Here is a 15,942-nt window from a genome sequence, read left to right as displayed (position 1 = left end):
TAGTTCACCTAGTCAAAGAAATTGCAATTCCGGGCACTGTATTTATACATAGTACGTTCCCCTTTGAGAGGTTCATGGGAGTCTTACAGAAACATGTTCATAACCATGCCAGGCCATAAGGAAGCATCTCCAAGGGCCATGAAACAAAGGAGGTCATTGAATTTTGCGTTGACTTTATTCCTAACCTTCAGCTGATTCGTGTTCCTGAATCACGGCATGAGGGCAGACTCGTTGGAAAAGGCACGCTAGGAAACGATTCAGTAATATATAGGGAGAGACATTCTTGGGCATGATGTCCCACAAGCGTATGGGATCGCATTAGTTTTTGAGGCTAGAGTATTCAACCCAAATTTATTGATTCGCTCACAAGGGGAAGCTAATGAATATTCTCAAGTATTAGCAGCTGAGTTGTCAATTCAACCACACTAGAAAGATTAGTGTCTGCAAGCAAAGTATCAGTAGCAAGGTAGTATGATAGCAACGACACCGGAAAAAGCTTTGACAATCCCCGGCAAAGGCGCCAAGAAAAGCCTTGTTGACGGGATGTTAGCACCAACAAAGTCTTGCAACAAGTAACAACTGAGTAGCAAGGAACAGTAGTAGTAGCAGCAGCAAAGTAACAACTAACAGCAGTATTGACAGCAGCAGCAAAGGGACAAGTAACAACAGTAGGACCAGTAGCAGCAAAGTGGCCCAATCCCTATTGTAGCAAGGGATAAGCCTAGGCAAAGTAATGTAGCGAGAACCAGTAGTAAAAGACTCGTAGGCAGTGGATCGGTGATGGACTAGTGTGACAGATGTGATTCATCATGTAACAGCTATAACACGGAGAGATATGTAACTAGCTCCCATTCATCAATCTAATATAGGCATGTATTCCGTATGTAGTCATACATGCTTAGGGAGAAGAACTTGCATGACATCTATTGTCCATCCCTCCCGTGGCAGCGGGGTCCTAATGGAAACTACGGGATATTAAGGTTGTCCTTTTAATAAAGAACCGGACCAACGCATTAACACGCGGTGAATACATGAACTCCTCATACTATGGTCATCTCCGGGAGTGGTTCCGGATATTGTCACTCCGGGGTTGCCGGGTCATAACACATAGTAGGTGACTTCAACTTGCAAGATAGGATCTAAAACACACATATATTGGCGACAACATAATAGGTTCAGATCTGAAATCATGGCACTCGGGCCCTAGTGACAAGCATTAAGCATAGCCAAGTAGTAGCAACATCAATCTAGAACATAGTGGATACTAGGGATCAATCCCCGTCAAGAACTAACTCGATTACATGATAGATCTCATGCAACTCATCACCATCCAGCAAGCCTACGATGAGATTACTCACGAACGATGAAGAGCATCATAGAATTGTCAATGGAGAAAGGTTGATGATGACGATGGCGACGATTTCCCCTCTCCGGAGCCCAAACGGACTCCAGATCTGCCCTCCAGATGAAGAACACGATGTGGTGGCGCCTCCGTATCGCAAAACGCGATGAAACTTTCTCTCTGAGTTTTTTCCAGGCGAAACAGAAGATATAGAGCTGAGATTGGGGGAGGTGGTGCCACGTGGGACCCACAAGCCTGCATGACGCGGCCATAGGGCGTGGTCGCGGCCTGTGGGCTTGTGGCCCACTGGCACGCCCCCTCACGTGGATCTTTGCGCAGGTATTTTTCTTTTATTCCAGAAAAAATCTCTGTAAATTTTCGAGACGTTCCGGGAACTTTTATTTCTGCACAAAAACAACACCATGGCAATTCTGCTAAAAACAACGTCAGTCCAGGTTAGTTCTATTCAAATCATGCAAATTAGAGTCCAAAACAAGGGCAAAAGAGTTTGGAAAAGTAGATACGATGGAGACGTATTAGGGCACAAGCAAATGTTCTACAGAATTCCACCTTGGTGGCTCCGTATATCGAGACACACATGGATATTGTACGCTCCAAGAACCCGGAGTAGTCTGAGCCCTTGATCAAACGAACACACATGGCATCATTCAGCGGTTGGTTGCAAACATGTCTCATGTATATATGACGATGGTGTTGGAGATGAGCTGTACTTGCTGGCCAACTCAACATCTTCTACTATATTGACTTTCAAAGGGTACGAGATAAATGGAAATACATTTTGCACGATCGTCCAAGATAAAAACAGCACCAACCAAAACAGCGGTTTCCGCTTTGATGCAGCAAACACCAATAGGCCAAAGGGCACATATTATGGTTACATAGAGGAGATATGGGATCTTGACTATGGACGTGATTTGTAGGTCCCTTTTTTTCGGTGCAAATGGGTCAATCTGAAAGGAGGCGGGGTAAAGGAATAACTGCGGTACGGAATGACAACGGTGGATCTCAACAATCTTGGGTGCACAAATGAACCATTCGTCCTAGCCAATGCTGTGGCGCATGTTTTCTATGTGAAGGACATGTCTACCAAGCCAAGAAAAAGAAAAGGTAAGAAAGCGAATACATCATACGATGAGCCAAATCGCCACATAGTTCTTTTAGGGAAAATGAACATCATGGGGGTGGAGGACACACTACAGGGGAAAAACCTTATACACAGAACATTAGAAGTAGTGATGGATATAAGAGGGCGCTACTGCTATATATGAGTAGCACACGTCTACTAAAGTCGCTACTGCTAAATATTTAGCAGTAACGCTGTTTTAAGAAACATGCTACTACTAATATTACCCCACCATTTCTGATAGGCTAGATTTAGTATTAGCACGCCCCAGATACCGACGCTACTGTTAGTAGAATAGTAGTAGCGCATGTTTCTGACCCGCGCTACTGCCAAGTGGGGCATTCACTTATCCACTTTGTCGCCCCCGCACGCCCTCTCTCTCACCCTCTCCCTATCTCCCTCTTCACACTCCGCACCCCCGCCGCCACCCCTTCCTCCCTCCCTCTCCACTCTGCCCGCCGCCCCGCCCCTCACTCCCTCCCTCTCCCCCTTCTCACTCTCTCCCTCTCGACTCTGCACCATCGCCCCGCCCCTCACTCCCTACCTTTCCCCCCACTCTCTCCTCTCCACTCTGCGCCGCTGCTGCTGCACGTCCTTCTCGGCGGCCTCCCCCCGGCCCCGACCCCGGCCCCGGCCCCGACCTCGACCCCGACGACCTTGACCCCTACCCGACACCCAGACTGACCCAAGCCTGTGGTGAGACATCCCCACACCTAGGGTTCTTGCTAGGATTCTTGCTAGGGACTAGCTGATGCCCCGAACATTGTTGCGTAAATATTTTCAATATATATATATATTGTGTTTTATTATTGTATATTTTGTGTCATACTTGCATATTGAGAAAAATAGGTAGTGGGCGCTAGCAAAATTCAAATGAGATGATTGTTGTACAAATGATAACTAGAAAGTAAAACAATAAATAATAAGAAAATTTTCTCATAGGAATTTGTCTCGACGTCGATGATGTCCGGCCTGCATCCTCGTCATCGGGTGGTCAGCAAGAGCGTGCTTGATAGGCGCCATGTCAAGCACTGGGCTCCGCCAGGCTGGCACTAGGAGGTGCTAACTTTCAGGGCGCGCACTGCTACTGAAATAAAAGACCTTCCAACGGCGCCAAAAACAAGCGTGCTGACAGGAGACTATTCTTGTCTTGATACTCCTCAGCAACGGCACCAAGAATCCTTCTGCTATGGTTACGCCTTTAGGGACTTCCTTGGCAAATATGCAAAGGATTCCCCCATGGCCTTGGAGCCTTGCGTTGGTGTTCCCTCCAAGCGGAAAGGGTGATGTAGCACAGTGGCGGTAAGTATTTCCCTCAGTTTTGAGAACCAAGGTATCAAACTAGCGAAGGAATATCACAAGTACCTGCACAAACACAAAGAGCTTGCACCCAACGCTATGAAGGGGTTGTAAATCCCTTATAGATTGTTTGCCAAGTGAGAACTGAAAGCAACAAAGTAACAAAGCAAAGTAAAAGCGAAAGTGGAAATGATAGGTGTGAATAGACCCGGGGGCCGTAGTGTTCACTAGTGGCTTCTCTCATGAAAGCAAGTAGACGGTGGGTGAACGAATTACTGTCGAGCAATTGATAGAACCGCGCAAAGTCATGACGTTATCTATGGCAATGGTTATATCTATAGGCATCACGTCCAAAACAAGTAAACTGATACTTTCTGCATCTACTACTATTACTCCACACGTTGACCGCTATCCAGCATGCATCTAGTGTATTAAGTCCGAAAGAACAGAGTAACGCCTTAAGCAAGATGACATGATGTAGATGGACAATCTCATATCTACGATAAAAGCCCATCTTGTTACCCTTGATGGCAACAACACGATTCGTGCCTTGCTGCCCCTTCTGTCACAGGGAAAGGACACCACACGGTATGAACCCAAAACCAAGCACTTATTCCATTGCAAGAATCATAGATCTAGTTGGCCAAACAAAACCCAAGACTCTGAGAGACTTACAAGGATATCAAATCATGCATATAAGAAATCGACAAAGACTCAAATATATATCATAGATAATCTGATCACAAATCCACAATTCATCGGATCTCGACAAACACACAGCCAAAGAGGATTACATCAGATAGATCTCCATGAAGATCATGGAGAACTTTGTATTGAAGATCCAAGAGAGAGAAGAAGCCATCTAGCTACTAACTACGGACCCATAGGTCTGAAGTGAACTACTCACGAGTCATTGGAGGGGCGATGATGTTGATGAAGAAGCCCTCCAACTCCAAAGTCCCCTCCGGCAGGGTGTTGGGAAGGGTCTCCAGATGAGATCTCGCGGAAACGGAAGCTTGCGGTGGCGGAAAAGTGTTTTCGTGGATGCCCTGATTTTTTCTGGATTTTAGGGAATTTATAGGCCAAAGAACTAGGGCAGGGGAGCGCTAGGGGGTCAAAAGCTTGGTTGCCGCGGCCTCCCCCCTAGCTGCGGCAACAGGGCTTGTGGGCCCCGTGTGGGCCCACTTTCTTGGCCCTCAAGCCTCCTGAGCTTCTTCTGTTTTGGAAAAAATATTTCGGGGATTTTATTCCGTTTGCACTCCGTTCCAAAATCAGATCTGAAAAGAGTCAAAAATACAGAAAAACAGGAGATGGCGCTTGTCACTGAATTAATAAGTTAGTCCCAAAAAAGATATAAAAGGTAAACAAAACATCCAAAGTTGACAAGATAAGAGCGTGAAACCATCAAAAATTATAGATACGTTTGAGACGTATCAAGCATCCCCAAGCTTAACTCCTGCTCGTCCTCGAGTAGGGAAGTGATAAAGAATGAATTTTTGATGCTTTCATGCTACCTAGCATAGATGTCCTTTGTAACTCCTCTTATATGACATGAATGTTCGGATCCATTAGATTCAAAACAATAGTTTGCTATTGACGTGGAAACAATAATACTCCAAGCAAACTAGCAAGGTAATTATGAATTTCAAAATAACAAGGCCAAAAGAAAGTTATCCCTACAAAATCATATAGTCTGGCTATGCTCTATCATCATTGCACAGCGAATTTAAATCATGCACAACCCCGGTATTGGCCAAGTAATTGTTTTCACACCTTTACTTTCTCAAACCTTTTCAACTCTCACGCAATACATGAGCGTGAGCCATGGTTTTAGCACTATAAGTAGTGTGGAGTGTGGTGGAGGTTGCAAGACAAACAAGGAGAAGATGGTCACATTAACTAGGCATATCAATGAGCTGTGGAGATGCTCATCAATAGATATCAATGTGAATGAGTAGGGATTGCCATAAAAATGATGCACTAGAGCTAAGAGTATGTGAAAGCTCTTAAAGAAAACTAGTGGGTGTGCATCCAACTTGCTTGCTCACGAAGACCTAAGGCAAATTTGAGGAAGCCTATCATTGGAATATACAAGCCAAGTTATATAATGAAAATTTCCCACTAGCTATATGGTAGTGACAAAACCAGAGACTCTCAATCATGAAGATCATGGTGCTTAATATGCACAAGTGTGAAAAGATAGTAGCATTGTCCCTTCTCTCTTTTTCTCTCATTTTTTGTGGGCTCTTTGGCCTCTTTTTTTTGGCTGGCATATTTGGCCTCTTTTATTTCCTCACATGGGACAATGCTCCATCAATGATGATCATCACACTTACAACTCAAAACTTAGAGCAATAATGACTCAATATGGAATGCCTTCGGTAGTGTACCGTGACAATGATCTAGCATGGCATGGACATTAATAGAAACATCATGCTAGCTATCTTACGATCATGCAATGGCAATGTAGACGTGGTGGCACATGTCATAATGGTAGTTGCATGGCAATATATCTCGGAATGGCTTTGAAAAAGCCATAGTAGGTAGGTATGGTGGCTGTTTTGAGGGAGGCTAATGGTTGGTTTTGTGCACCGGCGAAAGTTGCACGACACTAAAGAAGATAGTGATGGTGGAAGGTGAAAGTGCATCTAAACCATGGACTGAACATTAGTCATGAATAACTCATATACTTGTTGCAAAATTTTATTAGTAATCGAAACAAAGCATTCAACGCATACTCCTAGGGGAAGGGTTGGTACGTATAAACCATCGCGCGATCCCGACCGCCACACAAAGGGTGACAATCAATAGACTAATCATGCTCAGACTTCATCACATAGCGGTTCACCATACGTGCATGCTACGGGAATCACTAACTTCAACACAAGTATTTCTAGATCCACAACACCTTACTAATATAACTTCAATACTACCATAACCACAACTCAAAACTAGTTGAGATGAATCAAACTTCTCTAACTATTCAATGCACATGAAGGTGGAAGTTTTCATATCCTTTTGGATAACTACCCCTTTTGAGACTACTTTCATAGCATAGATCAACTACCAAGCCACGCACCGCCGTGCTCTAAAATATATAAGTGAAGCACATAGAGCAAAAGCAACTAGCTCAAAAGATATAAGTGAAGCACATGTGAGCTGGATTGTCTACCAAAGGATATAAGTGAAGCTCGACAAAATCACGGTGAGTGCATGTCTCTCTCTCTAGGTGTGCAGCAAGGATGATTGTGACACAACAAAAATAAAATACTCCTACTTTACAAGACGCTCCAAGCAAAACACATGATATGTGGTGAATAAAAATATAGCCCCAAGTAATGTTACCGATGGATTGAAGACGAAAGAGGGGATGCCTTCCCGGGGCATCCCCAAGCTTAGGCTTTTACGACATCCTTGAATAATCTTGGGGTGCCTTGCCCAAGCTTGAGCACTTGCCACTCTTTATCTTTTTGTCCATAAGAACTTCACCCAAAACTTGAAAACTTCACAACACGAAACTTAAAGAGAAACTCGTGATAACATTAGTATAAGAAAGCAAACCACCACTTCCTTAGGTACTGTAGCAAACTTAAATTCTACTTATGTTAATGTTGGGTTACTGTATTTTCAATCTTCCATGGCTAATACCCCCCGATACTATCCATAGTTTCATCAAAATAAGCAACCAACACAACAAAAACAGAATCTATTAACAGCAGACCAGTCTGTAGCAATCTGTATACTTCGTATACTTTTGGTACCTCAAAATTTTTGAAACATTTCGACAGTCTGAATAATTTTTGTAGCAATCAGCAGCAAAAATAATCAACTCAAAAGCTCTTACAGAAAAAAAATGAAAATTATTTTCGTGAGCAGAAAGTTTCTGTCTTTTCCAGCATGACCAAACGATCATCCCCAAGACTAATAATAACGGTTTTGCTTGGCACAAACGCAAAAATAAACACAAAAAACACAATCATAACAGAATTATGAAAGTGTGGAAAACAGAAAACAGAAAGAAAAAGGATAGATTCGTTGGGTTGCCTCCCAACGAGCGCTATTGTTTAACGCCCTTAGCTAGGCATAAGGTGATGGAATCACGTATAGTCATCCTTGGTGCTCAAACCATAAGTAGTGTGATCATTTGTCATCTTAAGATCTTCATCTTTATTGGATGACTCACCACTAGCTTTAGGAACAAAAACAGACTTGACGGTCTTTTTGAGAGTGAGATTTGGAGTATTTTGCACAGTGGCAAAAGCGGAACCCAAGTTGGTTATGACATCCTCTAGTTTGCCAATTCTAGAGGAATCATTAACTACAGGCTCCTTCTCCCTTAAATTTTTCAAAACATTTCCCACTTTGGATCCGTAGTGAGTAATTTGATTGTGGATCTTTCTATCCAAACCCTCGATAAGTTTAACTGTGGCAATTTTGCTTTCAATAGAGTGAAGCCTTTGCATCACGTATTCCAAGGTTAAGGTAGTTCCATTAACCATGAGCGGGGGTGAGCCTACCAAATTCATGATAGCTCCATAGGAGTCAACGGTATGGCTCCCCAAAAAATTCCCGCCTACGATGGTATCAAGAATATACCTATTCCAAGGAGAGATTCCAACATAAAAACTGCGAAGAAGGATGATAGTGGATTGCTTACGAGTGGATCTACTTTGAGCATTGCAAATCCTGTACCAAGCATCCTTTAAATTTTCTTCCTCATTCTGCCTGAAATTAAGAACTTCGTTCTCAGGGGTATTGTTTGGAGTAGTGGGTCTAGCCATTGATGGACTATCACACACAAGAACGAGCAGGAAGAAAGCGAGTGAAGCGGGCCAAAGAGAACGACAAAGGAATACAACAAAAAGGCAAAAGGCAAAGGAAAAAGGCGAAGGAAAAAGGCAAATGAAAATGACAAATGTGAAGTGGGGGAGAGGAAAACGAGAGACAACTAGCAAAAAAGGTAAATGCAAGAGATGAGTTTGTGAGACCTACTTGGATAGATCTCTCCTTCCCCGGCAACGGCGCCAGAAATACTTCTGCTACTGCAACAAAAGACCTTCCAACAGCGCCAGAAACAAGCGTGCTGACATGAGATTATTCTTGTATTGATACTCCTCAGCAACGGCACCAGGAATCCTTCTGCTACGTCTACGCCTTTAGGGACTTCCTTGGCAAATATGCAAAGGATTCCCCCGTGGCCTTGGAGCCTTGCGTTGGTGTTCCTTGAAGCGGAAAGGGTGATGTAGCACAACGGCGGTAAGTATTTCCCTAAGTTTTGAGAACCAATGTATCCATGCAGCGAAGGAATATCACAAGTACCTGCACAAACACAAAGAGCTTGCACCCAATGCTATGAAGGGGTTGTCAATCCCTTATAGATTGTTTGCCAAGTGAGAACTGAAAGCAACAAAGTTACAAAGCAAAGTAAAAGAGAAATGGAAACAATAGGTGTGAATACACCCAGGGGCCGTAGTGTTCACTAATGGCTTCCCTCATGAAAGCAAGTAGACGGTGGGTGAACAAATTATTGTCGAGCAATTGATAGAACCGCGCAAACTCGTGACGTTACCTATGGCAATGATTATATCTGTAGGCATCACGTCCAAAACAAGTAGACCGATACTTTCTACATATACTACTATTACTCCACACGTCAACCGCTATCCAGCATGCATCTAGTGTATTAAGTCCAAAAGAATAGAGTAACGCCTTAAGCAAGATGACATGATGTAGATGGACAATCTCATATCTACGATAAAAGCCCATCTTGTTACCCTTGATGGCAACAACACGATGCGTGCCTTGCTGCCCCTTCTGTCACTGGGAAAGGTCACCACACGGTATGAACCCAAAACCAAGCACTTCTCCCATTGCAAGAATCATAGATCTAGTTGGCCAAACAAAACCCAAGACTCGGAGAGACTTACAAGGATATCAAATCATGCATATAAGAAATCAACAAAGACTCAAATATATATCATAGATAATCTGATCACAAATCCACAATTCGTCGGAACTCGACAAACACACCGCCAAAGAGGATTACATCAGATAGATCTCCATGAAGATCATGGAGAACTTTGTATTGAAGATCCAAGAGAGAGAACAAGCCATCTAGCTACTAACTACGAACCCGTAGGTCTGAATTGAACTACTCACGAGTCATTGGAGGGACGATGATGTTGATGAAGAAGCCCTCCAACTCCTAAGTCCCCTCCGGCAGGGCACTGGGAAGGGTCTCCAGATGAGATCTCGCAGAAACGGAAGCTTGCGGCGGCGGAAAAGTGTTTTCGTGGATTCCTTGATTTTTTCTGGATTTTTAGGGAATTTATAGGCCAAAGACCTAGGGCAGGGGAGCGCTAGGGGGGCCACAAGCTTGGTTGCCGCGGCCTCCCCCCTGGTCGCGGCAGCAGGGCTTGTGGGCCCCCTGTAGCCCACATGCTTGGCCCTCAAGCCTCCCGATATTCTTCCGTTCTGGAAAAAAATATTTCGGGGATTTTATTCCGTTTGGACTCCGTTCCAAAATCAGATCTGAAAAGAGTCAAAAACATAGAAAACACAGGAACTGGCGCTTGGCACTGAATTAATAAGTTAGTCCCAAAAAAGATATAAAAGGTAAACAAAACATCCAAAGTTGACAAGATAACAACGAGAAACCATAAAAAATATAGATGCGTTTGAGACGTATCACACACCTTGGTGAGGAATCCGTGTCTCGTCGTCGACCCGAAGCTTCTTTGGTGGCGGTCGCGTGGGCCACTATTGGTGCCGAGGGAGCCAGCACCCACGGAGGTGGTACGTCGCCGTGTCAGGGAGGAGGACGAGCACGTCCGTCGCTAGATGGCTGCGTTGGATGCCAGGTTCTCCAATACCTGGCACGTTCTTCAGGGATATCACCCGAGCTATGATCCGGTGATGGTTCATTATCTTTGGGTTGCCACCGCCTGCACCATGAGACGTCAACTGGATTTGTATTAGTGATATTATATGATAATATTCGAGATGTATTAATGATAATATCGGTCATCTTTCGGTTTGTCATTGCTCCTTGTATGACTTTCATGTGTGTTCTTGATAGAGGAATCCCGACTGTTGTCGTGGGGCGCACTTCCTCCTTCTTCTCTTCTTCCGATATATACCTTGGGAAAATGCACAAGGAGAGGAGAGGAGAAGCGCCCATCACCGAGGTCGAACTATTAGTGTGAGAAAGTGTCCACCAACATATACACACCATCAGATATGAGAGTTATTTAAGGAAAGCCTCGACTAACCGAAAGATAACCGATATTTAATTAGGTCTATTTGGACATGTGTGTATGTTATTAAAAGAGAAAGATGATGATGTGGTAGAGGTCATATATTTGATTAAAGTGGATGCATGCAAGTGACCTAGTTGAATTAGAGGAAAATATGATTTCAGAACTGACCCAAATTATACATTTTACATGCCATTAGTGCATAGGTTGAAGGCGGATGACATTTGTTGAAATATCTTGGTAAGAGTTTGCTAATTAAGTACACTCTACTATTGCATAAATGATGTTGATTACATTGGTAACTAGGTTATTATTATGTTCTTCAACAAAAACTGCCAAATGATGTACCGTCTCTATTGATGCACGACAAAGGTCATATGACAATTAAAAGCCCATTGAGGGCTCAGTTTGATGCTCCATACTCGACTGAGCGCAAATAAAAAGGCTCCAAATTGAAGCATGGAGAGAAATAAATAAGGATCGCAAGCCACAAGTGGAAGACCACTGGATCTCTCTGCTTCATCACGGAGACATATGTGTTATTCTGTTTTATGACATTTTACCTAGGAGAGAGGATTAGGTCCTATGAGAGAGAAGTTTTTCTAGTTTATATTAACTTGGCATGATCAATTAGAATGATGATTATTATGATGTTTTTTAGTTTTAGGAAATTTTAACTTAGTATGATTAAGATGTTGATGCGTTGTTAAATGAGTAAGATGATGATGAGTTATATGTCATATATTTTATTAAACTGGATGGATGCAAGTGACCAAGTTGAATTAGAGGAAAATATGATGTTGCGATAGGCAACATCATATTTTCTTCTAATTCAACATGATCACTTACATCCATCCACTTTAATCTAAATATAGTTGCTAACACAATAATTATTGATGTTGTATATTAATATGTGTAACCGTGTGTAAATACAACATATATATATAATAAATATGTGCGGCTATGCTACTTCTCAAACAACAACACCAAAAATTGACACGTTGACGGAGACTTGCTTGCGTCGGTTTTTCCCTTGAAGAGGAAAGGGTAATGCAGCACACGAGCAGTAAGTATTTCCCTCAGTTTGAGAACCAAGGTATCAATCCAGCAGGAGAATCTCGTCAAGTCCAGAGTACCTGCACAAACACAAAGAGCTTGCACCCAACGCTATAAAGGGGTTGTCAATCCCTTCAAGATTGATTGCAAAGTGAGATCTGAAGGCGGAAAGTGCAACGAAGTAAAAGTGTAAGGCTGAAAATATGGTGTGGAGTAGACCCGGGGGCCATAGTGTTCACTAGAGGCTTCTCTCAAATTAGCAAATATTACGGTGGGTGAACAAATTACTGTCGAGCAATTGATAGAACCGCGCAAAGTCATGACGATATCTAAGGCAATGATCATACATATAGGCATCACGTCTGAGACAAGTGGACCGATACTATCTGCATCTACTACTATTACTCCACACATCGACCGCTATCCAGCATGCATCTAGTGTATTGAGTTGATGACGAACAGAGTAACGCCTTAAGCAAGATGACATGATGTAGAGGGATAATCTCAAACCAATGATGAAAACCCCATCTTTTTACCCTTGATGGCAACAACACGATGCGTGCCTCGCTACCCCTTCTGTCACTGGGTGAGGTCACTGCACGGTATGAACCCAAAACCAAGCACTTCTCCCATTGCAAGAATCATAGATCTAGTTGGCCAGACAAAACCCACAACTCGAAGAGAATTACAATATGGGGACCCGACTTACTAGTCGAGAATCGCCGTGCTGAGGGATCCCACAGAGCAATGCTCACCGAACACAGATACTGAATAAAGAGTCTTACATCCAAGTACTGATTATTACAATACGTGACCGAAGGGTAAAGTTCACAAGATAGGGCCTAAGGCCAAATCACACGGATACACTAATAGCGGAAAACATAGGGCTAAGCAGGTGCCCATGCCATCAAGCCTACACCGACATGCATTCTGACTCGGAAGCATCCTAGTTCGCAGGGGTGTCGCCGAAGACGTACTAATCTCCAAACTCCGGTCCTTCCATGTCTGGTCAATAACATAACCAGTGGCAAGCCAATGAGTACTTTGAATGTACTCGCAAACAGCCCATGATATGAACATTGAAAGTGAAGGATAACAATATCATGCATTTCTAGTATAACTCATCTGGGTAGAATGATCATGAATATGCATCAAGTTAAAGAATTACTCTTGAAGAACAGGTTACAGATACCACATATCTGCTAAGGGATGAACCATCCGAGTTCACCCTATATGCCAAGTCATCGAACTTGGTCATATCCTCAATGTATCAGTTGAGGGCTAAACCATCCGGATTCACCCTATATGCCAAGTCACCAAACTTGGTCATATTGTTATTACTTTTATAACATCACCTTTTTAACACCACACACACTCACTCACGCACACTTGGTTTATGCGGAAATATCAGGACGTAGTTTAAGCAGGATTACCCAACTGTCCTTGACTGTGGACACGACTATTCGAATAGTTTACACTCTGCAGAGGTAGTACGCTGGACCCACGAGATCCGGGAAACTTCCGTGTTATCCACGACTCGCGGTATATCACATACCCGAGGTAAGTACCCGATCAATGACTTTCCCCTGACGAAACTAGACAAAGAGGTCCACACGATTGGTACCCAGCCCACATGTCGTACGTCTTACGAGCACCAACTCTGGACCGTATCGACCATGCGGGGACCAACGGTGTGATTGGAACTCATAAAAATGGCATAGTCGTCCTACCCGGCATGACCCCATCACGAGAGTGACTACAATCACTCCCGCCACTAGTAATGTGGCTCTTTGCTAGCACCGACCAGAGTAATTAACATAGCCCCGACCCATAAGGGGTAACATGGTCGTACTGGTAAGGTTGGGACGGTCGGCACATCATAAATCTAATCCCATTTCCGAAACCTTACTCACACAAATACCGGGTGCATCACTTCACCAAAGTGACCACCAACTCATCATCACCCTCGGGCATTAGTGGCACCCGACGGAGTTTTCATAAACTCTTGTTTTGTGACAAAAACATGCTCACGATGATACTACTTCTACCTTTACTTGTTGATACGTCTCCATCGTATCTACTTTTCCAAACTCTTTTGCCCTTGTTTTGGACTCTAATTTGCATGATTTGAATGGAACTAACGTGGACTGACCCTGTTTTCAGCAGAATTGCCTTGGTGTTATTTTTGTGCAGAAATCAAAGTTCTCCAAACGTCCTGAAAATTTACGGGGAGCAGTTTTGGAAAATAAGAAAAACATTTGCGCCAAGTTCCACCTCAGGGGGTGGGCCAGTGGGCCACAAGCCCTTGCTCCGCCACCACCCCCTAGTGGCGGTGGGCAGGCTTGTGGGGCCCACACGGCTCTGCCGCCCCCAATCTCAGGTCTATAAGATCCCTTTCGTCCCAGAAAAATTAAAAAGAGAAGTTTTCGTCGCGTTTTCGATACGGAGGCGCCGCCAGCACCTGTTCTTCATCTGGAGGGTAGATCTGGAGTCCGTCTTGGGCTCTGGAGAGGGGAAATCGTCGCCATCGTCATCATCAACCTTCTTCCCTCTCCAACTCCATGAAGCTATTCGTCGTTCGTGAGTAATCTATTTGTAGGCTCGCTGGGCGGTGATGAGTAGGATGAGATCTATCATGTAATCGAGTTAGTTTTGATGGGGATTGATCCCTAGTATCCACTATGTTCTGAGTTTGATGTTGCTACTACTTTGCCATGCTTAATGCTTGTCACTAGGGCCTGAGTGGCATGATTTCAGATCTGAAATTATTATGTTGTCACCAATATATGTGTGTTTTAGATCCGATCTTGCAAGTTGTAGTTACCTACTATGTGTTATGATCCGGCAACCCCGGAGTGACAATAACCGGAACCACTCCCGGTGATGACGATAGTTTGAGGATTTCATGTGTTCACCAAGTGCTAATGTGTTTATCCAGTTCTTTATTAAAAGGAGAACCTTAATATCCCGTAGTTTCCTTTTGGACCCCGCTGCCACGGGAGGGATGGACAATAGATGTCATGCAAGTTCTTTTCCCTAAGCATGTATGACGACACACGGAATGCATGCCTACATCACATTGACGAACGGGAGCTTGCCACATATCTCTCCGTGTTATAGCTGTTGCATGATGAATATCATCCAAACAAATCACCGACCCATAGCCTACGAGTTTGTCCTACTGCTGTTACTTGTCTTGCTCTGCTGCTGCTGCTACTACTGTTGCTACTGCTGTTACTTGTTTTGCTCTACTGCTGCTACTACTGTTGCTACTTCTGTTACTTGTTTTGCTTTGCTGCTTCTACTACTGTTGCTATTACTATCGCTTGCTACTATTGCTACTTGCTACTGCTGTCACTACTGATGTTCCTTGCAACTGCTGTTACTCGTTACACTGCTACTACCTGCTACAATTTTGGTTCGCTGGTTGTTGACGGGAACTGACAACTTCCGTCAACGAGGCAACTTGGCGCCATTGATACAATCGTTAGGAATAGTCTGCCGTCAACAGATCGTTTCTGACATCGTTGTTATCATACTACTTTGCTGTTACTACTTTGCTTGCAGATACTAATCTTTCAGGTGTGGTTGGATCTGACAAATTCAGCTGCGAATACTCGAGAGTATTCTCTCACCTCCTGTCTGGCTTACCAACAAATTTGGGTCGAATACTCTACCCTCGAAAACTGCTTCGAACCCACGCGCTGGTGGGATGTCAACAACATTCTTCTAGTTTCATTACTGGGGAGTGCTATCAGCATTCTTCTGGTGCCGTTGCAAGGCAAGGTTTGTTGTCATAAGCATTCGTCTAGCCATCGCCAGAGATTGCAATCACTTGTCAACAT

This window comes from Hordeum vulgare, chromosome 2H (genome assembly GCF_904849725.1).
Source record: "Hordeum vulgare subsp. vulgare chromosome 2H, MorexV3_pseudomolecules_assembly, whole genome shotgun sequence".
NCBI classification, from domain to species: domain Eukaryota; kingdom Viridiplantae; phylum Streptophyta; class Magnoliopsida; order Poales; family Poaceae; genus Hordeum; species Hordeum vulgare.
Note: the sequence above shows the minus strand (reverse complement) of the source record.